At 33.0% G+C, this 12,952-nt stretch overlaps 1 pseudogene; it reads left to right on the top strand.

Moving 5' to 3' along the window:
• The first annotated feature begins 256 nt into the window (after positions 1-256).
• On the top strand, positions 257-386 carry LOC149986284 (5.8S ribosomal RNA; annotated as a pseudogene).
• Positions 387-12,952: the final 12,566 nt, after the last annotated feature.

The following is a 12,952-nucleotide window of genomic DNA, read 5'->3' as shown; positions in this document are numbered from 1 at the left end:
CTTGCTGAAGGATCATTGCACACACAAAATTGCAAACAACCCGTTTGTAAATTTGTTAATTGTACAAATCACATTGTTTAATGGTTGGACTTGTTTTGTGCTGTGAAGCTATCGAGCTCCAGCAGTGAACATAAAACACAATGCACAATGATTTTCACATTTTTTTTGATTAAATTTGTATGGAGACTCTATGAAGCTTTTTCTTCTTCTTGAAAAGGAGGTTTTATGAGTTGAGATATTATGAACAATATTATACCATTCTCAGCAAAAGATATCTTGGCTCTTGCAACTATGAAGAATGCAATGAAAGCGTAGTGTGAATTGCAGAGTTCTGTGAATCACCAAGTTTCTAATATATCAATCAACTACAAACCTATATAAAGTCAAAATAGTATCTAGAAAACTTTTAGAAAACTTTTTTAGAAGATACTATAAAATTAATCTATTTTTATCTACTTTATGTACTTCTTTTTATTTCTATTATCTAAGTAATAATTATGGTAGATATATATCCATGATATTATCCCCCCTTCTAATAATAAGTTCTACGAGGAGCAATAATCATATATTGAGAAAGTCTAAGATGTGGCAAATTATATTTATTACATACTCTAATCTTTATTTCTTTTGAAGGTAGTTAATAGGTTCTTTCAACTATCAATAATCTTTTACTCTAGAGCAAGAAGACCACTCTATTATTTGATCATTGTTGAAACCTTCATAACTTCTTTCAAACAAAACATTTGCTATACCATTAAGAGTTGTTCCTACCTCCAATAAAATCACCAAATGACAAGAGTCTCTTTTCAGATTGTGATACCAAATGCATTCTATCTTGCCATCTATTCAAGGAAGAACATGTTGTTCTTAAAGGTCTTCATCTCTATTACGTCAGCTTGAAGGCTATGATAATTATAATGTCTTGTTGGGTAAGTCAGCAAATGATGACTTTTCAATTGAATCTATCAATTGTTGATTTTCCATCTTCTTAATGCCACAATTATACAAAAACTACAAACAAGGGTAAAAAATAGAATGCAATCTTTTTTAAATTGTGTTTCTTTTATAGCAAAGGTTTGCTATCCTTTACCTTCATTTTGATAGATGTTGTTGATGAAAAATTTTGATGTTCTTTGCTGCATTTATAAGATTTTTTGTTGGCTCTCATATGTATTTATTAATATTATATCCGCACCAATGAATAAGATATTCTAACCTATATTTGTACCTCCATGAGTCTAAAATTTCTTCCACCTTGAATTCTTGATTATTATCTATTTCTATAGTAGGTGGTTGTATTTGTCTTTTTTCTTAGATATTCACTATCTTATATGACTCTAAAAGAGACATGTGAAATAGAAGATGGATTTTCATAGACTTTGATAGATGTAATTGATAAGCAACTAGATTGATTTATTAATAAATAAGAAATGGTCCAAGTCTATGATAATCCAACTTGTCATAAGGACAAATAGTTTTAATATTATAACAAAGTAATTATATTGTATTACTAATATGGAAATGAAGTTATTCTTTGCAATAAGCATGTGCATTGTTCTTTTATTGTTCTTGAGTTTCTTTTAGTTATGCCTTCATTATTATATATAGCTCAAATAATTGATTTGCTAAATCTTCTATTGTAGGATTATCAACTCTTGAAAAGTCAAAAATATCAAGTTATGAATGATATCTATAATTAGTAAAAAAAATTATTTATTACGTAGAAGAATGTATCATATTATTTTAAATAAACTTTATCAATGGCAAAAGAATTGTCCAATCGTCTTATTGGTAATTAATGATACATCTAAAATATTGCTCTAAAATTTTATTTATATGCTTTTTTTGTCCATCGATTTGAGGATAAAAAGTTGGAGATAGTTTTATACCTACTTTTAGAATCTTAAAAAGCGTTCTCCAAAATCTTGATACAAACTCAGTTCTTCTATCTAATATAATATCCTTAGATAATCCATGATAATGATAGATATTGTTAAAAAAAAAATTGGTTATATCTTTTCTTGTGATAGTTTTTTACATGGTACAAAATGTGCCATCTTAGTGAAACAATGTACTATTATAAGTATAGAGTCATAAGACCATGAGATTAAAAGATCCATGATAAAATCCATAGAAACATAAGACTATGGTTGTTTTGAAATAAGTAATGGTTGAAAAAGTCTATAGAATTAATGATGAAGAGTTTTTGACCTTGAACAAATGTCACTTAACTAGACAAAGTCTTTTACTCCTTTCTACATTTGTGGCCATCAAAAAACTTTAGATATAAGTTCTAAAGTCTTATTATATCCAAAATGTCCGACTGGTAGAAAATCATGATGAGGATTGTCAAATAGACTCACTAGTTGTTTTATGATAAAAAGATGTATTTAAAGTGCTTAAAACCATAATATATGGTGAATAGTATAGAAATCCTTCGACAAATAGAAAATTAGAATATTAGTTGTAAAAAAGGACATCTTAATAAGTCTTAGAGGTAATTATCTTAATTAATTTAATATTTTTATTTATTATTGAATATCAATGATTATTTATTAAGATAAATATTTACATTGGCTTTATATCTATATGGATTTTTTATTTAAAAAAACTATAAATATTAGTTATTAGTTAAAAGAAGCATGAAAAAGAACCTCATATTTTTTTAGTTAATTATATTAAAAGTAAGATTTATAGTAGATTTAAATTGATTTTATTACTATAAAAAATTATTAAGATAGAAAATATAGCTTTAAATTGATATTAATATTATAGAAATATTATAAGAATTTTTAAATTTTATTTAGGATTCATATAGAAGTTTTTAGGAATTTTTAGAGCAATTTTAAAGACTTTGGTAAAAATGAGTTCTACCACTTGTGGAGCTATTATGAAGAAATGGAGTAAGATTTGAAGGCCACACAGGGATCCCAAGCTATTTGGATGTTTTAAAAACCATGATGAAGTCAAAAATACAAAAATATTGGTTTTACCAGTAGAAAATAGGAGGACCAACAACTAATGTAGTCCTTTTAAAAAGGGTGGTGCACAAGTCCCATATGGGTTGTAGTACCTTGAAGGTAGTTAGGATGATAAGACTAAGGCCTTGTAGCCTCTCTTAGAGACCCTTATACACTATATGTGAGTCTTGGTGAGGTTTGAACCTTTGATCTATAAGCAAATTATCCTTAAGATAAAATATTTTTATTTAATTTTTAATTTATTTACTAATTATTTTTAAACCTTTATAATTTATTCATAATAACTCAAATATACATGTTTCTTATGCCATTAGAAAGATATAAAAATTATTTCTTTAAAAATATATTTTTTATTTTTATATTTTATTTTTTATTAGATAAAAGTTTAGTGAATAAATTAAATCAATTTTTGGATTAATTAATTACTTAAAGAATATATAAACATGCTTTTATTTTTTGAATATATAAGTTTCCTTCAAAATAGAGTAGGTTGTTTTTGAACTTAAACTTAGAAGTAACATAAGACTTAGAAGAAGGATTCTTAATATCATGTACAAAAAGATTAGTGGACATATTTGATTGAAATTTCTTGGCAACTTTTGAATCAACAATCAATATTGATTTTATTGCTAAAAGATGAAAGTGCTTGGACTTCAAGAGAATTACTCTTTGTTGATCAAAAGATGCATCTCTTTTTTTTGGTGCAAAATAAGTATATCTAAAAAAGATATTTGACAAATTTTATTGTTTTTTGGATCAATAAGTGATCTTAAAATCAAATCTTGATAAAGACATGCTCCAACAAGCTTGGCAAGAATTCAAAACACATAGTGACATAAAATATTCAAGATTCTTGTGGTCAATATAAACAATGATTAGATTAAAATTATCTTTTAGATAATGGAGCCATTGTTGAAACAAGTTGATAATTGCAAAAAGTTCTTTATTGTAAATCTTATAGTTTATCTCGACTACTAAAAATTTTCTTAAATGAAAAGTTATTGGGTGAAGTTTATTATTTGTTTCCATTTATGATAATAATATACTCAAAACAAAGTCAGTTGCATTAGTTTCTATAAAAAATGGATTAAAAAAGTTGATGCAATATAAGGTTGATGCAAAAATAAAAGCTCTCTTGAAAGATTCAAATATTATTTTTGCTTCTTAATTCCATTGAAATTTGTCTTTACAAGTCAAGCGTGTAAATAGAGCTACAATTTGAGAGAAGTTCTTGATGAAGATCTGGTAGTAGTTAGCAAATTCTAAAAAATATTGAACATCTTTTATGGTTTTTGAAATCTTCCAATCTATAATAGTTTGAACTTTCTTAAGATCCATCATAAGTTCATCATTTGAAATTATATATCCTAAGAAGTCGACGTGAGTAGTCTAGAATATATACTTTCCTATCTTCACAAAAAGTCCTACATCTCTTAATTTTTGTAACATTCAAAAAAGATGAAGATCATATTCTTTTATATTTTTAGAATAGATTAAGATGTTTTCTAGGTAATATATAACAAAGTCATCTAAAAACTCTCAAAAATCATCATTCATTAGATGTTGAAAAGTTATTGGTGCATTTAACAGACGAAAAGACATGACATTGTATTCAACATGTCCATACTTTGTTCAAAATATAATCTTCTATTCATCTTCTTTTTTGATGTATACTAGATTGTATGTTCTTTATAGATCTATTTTTATATATATCTTAGCTTGATTCAACTAATCAAGAAGTCCAAATATCAAAAGTAGCAGATACCTATTCTTGATAGTGATTTTATTGAATTTTTGATAATCAATATACATTTGTAATGATCCATATTTTTTCTTTACAAATATAATTGAAGCTTTTGCTAGAAATTTAGAATGGCATATGAAGTTTTTGGCTATATTTTCTTCAATATATTCCTTGAGTTCAACCAAATCATTTAATGATAAACTATAAATTGGTCCAAACAGCGGTTGAGCTGTTTCTTAAAGGTCAATTGAGTAATTATAGGGATGATGTTCTGATAGAATATCCACATTCTTTTTTTCAAATACATTTTAAAAATCTTGATATTGACTTAGGATTCCATTTGAAGTCTTTCCACTATTGGAAACAAATACAAAATAAATGACACAAGGTAATTCTTTTTTTGCAACATACAAGAAAGCTCTTGCACCTACAAATATAGGTTTAATTATACTAAACTTATGACTTTCTACTTGTTCAATTATATTCTTAGTTATACTTTCAAAAAAGTCAAGACTACAAGAAATTTAATCTATTTTGGATTATATTTTTTTAGTTATGATAAATCTAAAATAATTTAATTAAAAGAAGATCTAATAATATTAAATATTACAAAGCTACTATGACTACTAATTATTATTTCTATAATAAAAAATTCATGAATAATATTTCTTGAAGACAATGGATGATCATCTATGATTTCTACGTGAATAAATTTAGTTCTCTTTATTAAAGGTATGTTATGTCTTTTAGCAAATTCTTCATCTAAAAAACATATTGAGGCTCCTGAATCTAACAACATAGAAGCTTTGTGATGTTTAGGTCTTAAAATAATATTTATTGTAAAACAAAAATAAGGTTTTGAATAGAGAATAAGACCTTCACTTGATTTTGTACAAGGTTCTAAGTGCACGATCCCTATTGTAGCTAGACAAACTTATTTTTCAATGACTATCTTCTTTGACAACCATACTCCTCATTTTGTGGTTGTCTTGCTTCTTTGAATAATATTGAGCATTGTACTTAGATTCTCCACAATACAAGCACAATTTTTTAGGGACATAGTCCTTAGAACCTTCTAGAAACAAGTTTCTAGAACCTTTTAGAAGCAAGTCTCTGGAACCTTCTAGAAGCTTTCTAGTTGGTAGAAGTTACTTGAGAAGCTTCCTAAATAGGAGTATATATTGGAATCGAGGCTGAAGAGTTCTTCAGTCTCGACAACACATCTCTTGGAGCTCTAGCTCACCTCTCTGGTGTTGTTCTTGTATTCATCTGATTAATCTAGTTCATGCCAGTTCTTCTTAAACTTCTTCTTGGATCTCGAGCCTGTATTTTTGTGTCCATGATAGTTTGTTGAGACTTCACTCACCTCAGATATCAGAGTTAGTTTCTTCCTCGTTAGAGTGCGGATTACCCCTGTACTTGGAAGTGTACTAGCATTTTAGAGGTTGCGAATTACCCTCCTCTAAACTGATACTTCTTTTGTTACAATATTAGAGTCTTATTCTTCTTGGAGAGAGTCGATTACTCCTTTTTTTGAAGCTCTTAAGGCATTTTAAAGGTTGCGGAGTACCCTCCTCTAAATCAATATTGTCTTCTTCTAGAGTCATTTCTGTCCTTTTCTTAGAATGGCTGGAGGCCAAGACATTAGTATGATGGAAAGTTCAGAGTCCAAGTTAGATGCTATCATCAATGCCCTTGCTATGTTATCACAAAGAACTGCAGAGATTGAAGGAGTCGTGGCAAGGCTTCATAATGATGGAGCATCTGGGATGGCACAATCTAGGTTGCACCAGCCTCAAACTTCTGCACTTGGAGAAGCAACTTTGTCTCAAGTTTGACAAGCACCGCTGGTTCTACAACATAAGGAGTCCCGAATTAGCCTTCTGGACAAGTTTGATGGTAGGCATTCCAAGTTTCAAGGATTCGTCAATCAAATTAGGTTGATAATAGTTTTACAGCCCAAATGCTATCCAACGGAGGAATCACGTGTTGGGCTTGTTAGAACCTTACTTACAGGGCAAGCTCTATCATGGTTTACTCCATTGTTTGAGAAACGATTGTCCATACTAAACAAATTTGAAACCTTTTTGGAGGCGTTTGCGGAAGCATTTGGTGAATACGACAAGGTTCAATGGGCTACAACAAAGATCCGATTACTACGACAAGGGATGCGCTCTACATCAGTCTATGCATCGGACTTCAAGCAATTAGCATGCGACATCAATTGGGATGAAGAAGCGTTGATAAGTCAATTCTATTGGGGTTTAAGGGATGATGTGAAGGATTTGCTGTTAACTCTTCCTGATCCACAAACGCTCAACGAAGCTATTAGCCAAGCTGTGAAGTGTGATAATCACCTATTCCAACATCGCCAAGACCAATGTTCAAGACAACATACGGTTCGCCACGCCCCAACTATGTCAGCAAGCAGCGTGAATTCACATTCAGAGGTAAAAGACATGCAAATTGATGCGGTACGTGTCAAATCCCTTATCCTAGAAGAAAAAAAGTGATGTATGGAGGAAGGTCTATGCTTGTATTGTGGTGAAGAAGGCCACAAAGTTGAAAACTACCCCAAGAAGCAAAATCGATGTATTGTCAAGACTAGGGGCACATTTGTTCAAGAAAACGAGGATGCCCAGCCACAATAAGAATCGTGCAGCTGGACAGTAAAACATTGCAACAACAACCATGTTCGTTTCTTTCCGCTCAATCTGCCCTTTGCTTTACAATCCCTTTGCTTATTGGCCTTCAAAAACTGAGAACCTTAGCATTACTAGATTCAGGAGCATTTGCTTGTTTCATAGACGAAGAATTTGCGAAGCGTCATAAGATCCTTTCAGTACAAAAATCCAAACCTGTTCATGTTGAGGTCATAGATGGGCGACCTTTATTATTTGGTAGTATCACCCATGAATCAAAACCTATAGAAGTGACGTTTAAGGGCCATAGTAGTCATATTATTTTCAATATTATTAGAACCCCATCAAATCCTGTTATTCTTGGTCTTCTTTGGTTGGAAAAACATAATCCATCTATAGACTGGAGGTTGCGGTGTCGTATTACGTGCTTTCTTGCTCGAGAATGCGCCGGGCATCTGGTTGTAGAAGGTAGTATGGAGATTCACCAATATTCAAGCAGTTTATCAGTTTTTGACTGTTGGAATATAAACAACTGCAAGAATAGACCATAAATCTATACGAATGCCCTTCAATTGCTTGTCAAAGTCCTTTTTGCCCCAGCTGGTAGGTCTCTAGACGTTACAGAGAACCCCGAACAACCCAAACTGCTAATCTTCGATACCGCTTTATACTCACGATCTTGTATCCACTGACTGTTTTCTTAGATTAATCCAATAAATTTCATTCACTCTGCATACTCAATCCTATAGACACCCTTTTAACTCTTCATCACAGACGTAACTCGATTTCATAAAAGAGTCAAGAATAATAAAATCCACTTCATTAAAAATCCTGATTCACCATTACAACACTAACTTCAGCAACGATTGCCTCAATCTTCCCAAAATCCAATTCTCTGTCTTTTTTCCCCGCCTGAAACATGCAGCTAGCTCTCTAATTCTTCAAAAACTCTCCAAAACTTCTTCTCTTCCCTCTCATTTCTTAATCTTAATTCTGAATTTCTTCAATCCTCCGTCTTGGATTCAGAATTGGCGCTCGCCATCAGAGCTTGATCCAAAATTGGCTCTCGCCATTAGAGCTTTCTCCTCCATTTTTACCTCTAAGAGATCTTTTTACCGAAAGGACGTTCCCAAAATGGCACAAAAGATGAAACAGCCTGAAACGGAATCGGAGCCCACATTGAGTTGTCCGACCAATTCAGGTCTCATATTGGGTAAGAGTCTAGTAGTAAGACCCAGATGTTTCCGTAATTGGATCAAATTGGTCCTTCGCATCAGATTGGCTGAGGCCCGTAGTAAGACCTGGATTTTCTCGTAATTAGATTGCATTGGATTGCCCGACCAATTTAGGTCTCATATTGGGTAAGAGGACTTAGATTGGATCTCTTGAAATTGGATCCAATTGGCTCTTTGAACCAGGCTCACCCGTCGTGTGAATTGGTCCTTTTCCTTCCTGCTGACTTCCATTATTGGAATCGAATGGAGCATTTCAGGATGCTCCGACTGATTGTAACGGGGTGACTGAACCTGGCCACTCAGTATTTGCACTGGAATTGGTCATTGCTCCCAATATTCGAGGTAACTGAACATTAATAAAAGTCTCCTTTCTTTATATTTTCACGATATACTCGTGTTACAACACGACATTCACCCCCTCTAAACCTGTGCATCCTCCGATATGCACCAATTTACCCAATTGCTGTTTGATTCAAAATATATGATCTACGTCTTTATCCAGTTCGTCTTCGTCACCTTCATTTTCCATATCACTTTCATCTTCTTGTTGCGAAATCTCTATACCTTCATTAAGGTCTTCCATATTCATCTCTGCGTGTCTTCGTTTAAATATTTTTACTCGCTTCCCTGTAATTAGTATTTTCAATTTTGTACCATCTAACTCCTGTAATGAGTAAGTCGCATTATTATGAACAGTTGTTACTACATATGGTCCAAACCAACGTTTTAAAAATTTCCGCAAAGTACTATGTTGATTATCCAAACTATTGTCATAAACAAGTACCCAGTCACCTTCTTCGATTGCTTTAGGTCTCAATCGATGTTGCTTATCGAATCGCTCTTTGTTTTGTAACCTTGCTCTTTTTAACCGTTCCAATGCTATCTGCATATCTTCCGATCTTTGCTCCAATTGTCGAATCCTAATAGCCAGAAGTTCTTCTCTTGTCAATCCATCTTCCCATGGTAGCATACTCCAAGTAAGTACCTTTTCTTCAATCGCCATAAATGGTTTTCGACCTGTCATAAGTTCTACTGGCATATATCCTGTCACCGAGCTATGTGTTGTTCGATCAGCCCATAATGCAAATGACAAAAGCCATGGCTACTCTTTAACTTTCCCATTACAAGCTTTAACTAATGTTTTCACAATCGGAAGGTGATCGCGTTCACTTTTTGCATTCCCTTCTGGATTATAAGCAGTAGTCAGTGATAGTTTAACTCCACATCTTTCAAAGAACTTATAAGCTTCTTGTGCATTTAATTCTCCACGATCTGCAGTGATTTTTCCTATGCATCCGTAGCGGCAAATGACATCTTCAAGCAAAAACCTACAAATCTCCTCTATAGATTTTGTCCTCAATGCTCTTCCTTCTACTTCATTTGATAAATCTTCACGAGCTAAAACCAAATATCTCATCTGCCATAACCCAACTCGCATAATAACCAAATCAACAACCCATTTAAAATGAATAGCCAGAGGATATGTAGGATGAAGACCATCTTGATGTCGGATATTAGAATACGATTAACAGATTTCACATGACTCTACAAATGAGAGCACATCTCGATACATATTTTTCCACCAATATCGTTCTTTGAATTTAGCAAAAGTAGCCCAGATTCCTCTATGCCCTACCCATAAATTATCATGAAACTCCTTTAATAATTTTAGTTTTTCTTCCTTTTTGCCTATCACTCGTTGTGGCACCCCAATTCTTTTCTTCGGTCTCTTCCATAAGAATCCATCTCGAAGTAAAAATCCATATGTTTTTTTTCTTATTTGTTTGAATTTTTCTGTAGACCAATTCCCCTACTTAGTAAGGTATTCAAGTAATGACCAATATCCAATAATTCTCCTTCATAAGATTCTTCAAGAAATAGCTTGTCTTCTCCGTTGAGATTTGATATTGAATAGAATTTCAATGCGACGTCATCAATATCTTCAACCATTTCGTCCTCCCTCTCGTATCTTGCTCGAGATAGCATGTCTGCTACTAAATTGTCCTTCTCAGTGATATGCTTAAATTCATGATTTAGTGACTTAATATAAGCAATCCATCTCAACATTGCAATATCTGGCGTTGAACAGTTAATAATCATTCCAAGCAATGGCAAGCAATCTATTTCAATTACTACTACTGCCCCAATCAAATAGTCCTTTTTAGCTTTCATAGCCAAAACGACTCCCCAAAGTTCTCTTTTGACTTGCGAATATGTACGCTAACGAATACTTAAAACTTTAGTCCCAAATCAAACTGCAAATCTACTCTCATTTGAATCATCTTGACCCACAGCCCATCCAACGGCAATTGGACTAGCGTCTACAGTAAGAATCACTGGTCTATTGCACTTATAATCAACCTTCCTCAATATTGGAGGAGACATCAAAAATTTCTTCAATCTTTGCATTGCTTGAATATACCTTCCTTCCCATTTAAATCGGTAGCCTTTGCGTAACAGTTCATATAATGGATCTGCTATGTGAGCATAATGAGGGATCTAGATTCGATAAAATACACATGCACCTAAAAACTTGCGAACCTCTGTTAAAGAATCACAATCCTCTTTCATCCTTCCAATTGCATCAACTTTAGTCGGATCTGGTTTTCTTCCGTAAGATCCACATAAATGTTCAACAATCACAACCTCTCGTACTCCAAATACGGACTTCATACCCGATAATGTAAGATGAACTTCTCCAAGCCGAGTTAAAATCTTTTCACAATCTTGTATATGATCAACAACATATTTGCGATACCCTCTCGTATCTAAAGTTTCATCCTTGTCTCCTTCTCTGCACCCTTTTATAGGAACATCATCCAGAAAAGGCATAGTCTTTTCCAGAATAAAATCTCTCAATACCTTATTCATCCCATTCATCATATGCACAACTGAGTTGGTTGCATCTTGAGGAAGAGTGCATATTCTAACCAATCCAAGTAGTGTCCTCATCGTTGTCATATCTCTACTTCGTTTGGCAAGTTGAAATTGATCATAACCTGAATACAAGTCACCTATTGAATAGAAGGCCCTTCCAGTAAACGCCTCAGCAAATTCATCCACAATAGGTCCAATTCCTGCATTCCTAACAGTTACTGCATTCACCAGTTGCATATTTTGAATAAATCGTAGTGACCCATTCTTCTTAGGTACCGTAAACCATTGACTAGAATACGGCACAAACGAAGGTTCCAATATTTTTATCTTTATCTTTTCTTTTAATAGTTCAACCAATTTAGGTAAATGTGCCCTCGGTACTGGAATCGGTCTTAGATTCTAAGGTACATGCGGTACAGTGAAGATAACCATAGGTGTTATAATATTCAGATCCACACACCCAATTTCATGAGATTCGAAAGCAAACGATCTACCTCGTCTAGCCAACATCCTTTTGAAGCAAGTAATTTCCTCTGAAAATAAAGAACCATCAGAACCAATCTTCAATTCTTCAAAAGTCTCTTTAGTAAACTGATGTCCAATACTCATTGGATCTCTTAAACTTGCTTCTTTTGATGCTTCTCCTATTTGTTCTTTAAAATCTTCTGGTAATGGTCTGGCAACAGGCTTTACTTTCTTATCTGTCGTTTTATATCTCGTCTCTATAGTGACTTCTGGTACTTGAAAAGATTCAAGTAGGATATAAACCTCTCTTGAATGAATCTCAACAATCTTATCATTATCCCCTAACCCAATAGATGTAATCAATTCCAATGAATCTTCCAGTCCATTTTCTTCATAAATACCTAAAATCCTCTCATCATCTTGTAATGTACCTAACTTGCATAATTGTCCTTCAATATTATATAATTTTTTTATTTCTTTTCTTTTAAAATCATCAACTTTCTTATACATAATATTTCCATTCTCCAATATACCAATAAAACTCGCATCAAAGGCACCTTCATCTCGCGAGAGTACCTCCTCTTTTGTACCTCCATAATCTCGCTTTATAGTGGTACTTCTCCGAAATCCTTAAATCCTTCAACAATCTTTGGCAATGGTTTCTCCCTCAACCTATCTCGATTCCGTTCATGATTAAGAGGTACTGTTAGAAATTGTACAGCTTTCCTCCTATCTTCGCTCCGTATCCTTACATAAGCAGAACCATCGTCAAGTACTTTTGTTTCCATCCGTGTTGCCATAATATAAGATTGTCCTAAAATCAACGGATAAGACGTTGTATCTTGAACAAAGAAATGTTGCTCCGTCGCAACATCCCCAATCCGAATTTGGGCATTTGGACAAACTCCATATAATTTGCCTTGTGTGTTATTAGCTGCTCGTATTGCCCATCCATGTTCCATATCAATTGGTCATTTTTGCTTCTTATAAAGATCTTTAGACATGAGA

This window comes from Physcomitrium patens, chromosome 25 (genome assembly GCF_059467195.1).
Source record: "Physcomitrium patens ecotype Gransden chromosome 25, ASM5946719v1, whole genome shotgun sequence".
NCBI classification, from domain to species: domain Eukaryota; kingdom Viridiplantae; phylum Streptophyta; class Bryopsida; order Funariales; family Funariaceae; genus Physcomitrium; species Physcomitrium patens.
This window is presented reverse-complemented; position numbering and strand designations above follow the sequence as displayed.